This window comes from Rhinopithecus bieti, unplaced genomic scaffold, assembly GCF_001698545.2.
Source record: "Rhinopithecus bieti isolate Rb0 unplaced genomic scaffold, ASM169854v2 scaffold_52231, whole genome shotgun sequence".
Taxonomy (NCBI): Eukaryota; Metazoa; Chordata; class Mammalia; order Primates; family Cercopithecidae; genus Rhinopithecus; species Rhinopithecus bieti.
The window spans coordinates 88,935-90,628 of record NW_016820468.1 but is presented as its reverse complement, the minus strand read 5'-3'; the positions used below and the strand labels follow the sequence as shown (position 1 = coordinate 90,628).

The 1,694-nt window shown below is 54.0% G+C and overlaps 1 protein-coding gene across 1 annotated transcript in view; it reads left to right on the top strand.

Moving 5' to 3' along the window:
- Positions 1–1,357: 1,357 nt before the first annotated feature.
- LOC108520423 (doublesex- and mab-3-related transcription factor C1) overlaps positions 1,358–1,694 on the top strand; it is a 75,120-nt gene continuing 74,783 nt past the window's right edge. The window contains exon 1 of the mRNA XM_017859798.1: positions 1,358–1,452. The gene's annotated coding sequence lies outside the window, so the exon portion shown is untranslated. The remainder of the gene's footprint in view (positions 1,453–1,694) is intronic.

The window sequence follows — 1,694 nt, the reverse complement described above, 5'->3', positions numbered from 1 at the left end:
AAAAAAAAAAAAAAAAAAAAAAAAAAAAAAAAATATGTCAACGGTAATCCCAGCACTTTGGGAGGCCAAGGAAGGCGGGCTTGAGGTCAAGCCTTCAAGACTAGCCTGGCCAACAGGGCAAAACCCCGTCTCTACTAAAAGTGCAACTAATAGCCGGGCGTGGTGGCAGGCACCTGTAATCCCAGCTACACAGGAGGCTGAGGCAGGAGAAGCTTGAACTCAGGAGGCGGAGGTTGCAGTGAGCCAAGATCGCACCACTGCACTCCAGCCTGAGTGACAAGAGCGAGACTCCGTAACAACAACAACAACAACAACAACAACGTGACCGTTTTGTTATGTTTGAGGAGGCTGTACTGGTTGCTGTCTAGAAAGGTTAGGATGAAAGAAAGGAATGCTAAGTTGTACCACATGATACAATAAGAGAACGCACTTGGTGGAGTGGAGGAGTCTTCTTGCTATTTATTTGCAGGCTTCCTGGCGGTTGACCTCAAAGCAGGAGTCGATTTAAGGTCCCCAAATCTCCGATGAGAGTTGAAATGGGAGTGCGCTCTGTAGAGAAAGGATGAGGCGCAGTGACATGGGAGTAAGAGAAGTAAGAAGAGGATGTCATTATGCGAATGGTGGTTTGGAAAGTTAGATTACAATTAACAATAACTTTCCAGACTGTGTAGGAGAGAAATAACACACAAGAGAACTGATGTTGTGCACCCCAGATCCACTGATCATAAAGAAAAGGTAACGTATCTTCAGTTCTCCATGGAGGTCACTTGTTTCCCGGGTCCTTCCTCCACATCTCGATGACCACACAGGGTGCAAGCAATGTAGATACGATGTACACTATAATAATGAAACGAACGCAAAGGAAAATTCACTAAGTGGTTACTCTAGGCCAGGCACTGAGCAAAGCAACTTCAGGTAGATGATCTGAAGAGGAAGCTGCAGAGGCAGCCGCTGGACAGAAATGCCTACGCTCTTAGGGAGTATTCTCCACGGGAGAGAAGGAGGGATACGAAGATAATCCAGAATGATCGGATTCATCACAACAGGTAGCAGTCATTATGCGCTTACACTGGGCCAGGCTTTTAGGCTTATGGTCTCTTTCAAGCCTCACATGAGCAGCCCCACCTCCGGGAGCAGCGCCCCCGCATCCCTCAGGCTCTAGCCTGCGGTACTGTTTTCTGCCAGAAGAGGCACTGCGGGGCGGCGCCCGCCCATTCCCACAGCTCCGGGAAGACCCGGGCGGCGGAGGCTTACCCCGCTCCCCTCCCGCTTCCTCCTCTTCCTCCTGCCGGTCTGAGGGCGGCGGTCTCCGACTCAAGTCAGCAGCCGCCGCAGCAGCCGCGGCGACGTCACTGTCTTCCCGGCCTGGCACACAGCGCTCAGGCCGCCGAATGCCCCTGGACGCGCATCTCTTCCCAGAGTTCCTGCTTCCTGGGCCAGCCAAAGCCGCAGGTGAGAACGTCCGCGGTAGAGGTGACACCCAGGGCCTGCGGGTCTCAGAGACCCGGTGGCCTCCTCCTCTCCTCCTTGCCTGAGAAACCCCCATGGGGGCGCCTGCAGCGGGGACACCAAGTGCTCCCCGGAGCCCTGGGAGCACTTCTTCTGAGGCGTGGAGCCCCTGCTCAGGTGCTTCTGAAAGTTCCTTTGTGGACCCCAGAAACCCCTAGGCAACTGTCTGCCCCGCCCCGCGCCCC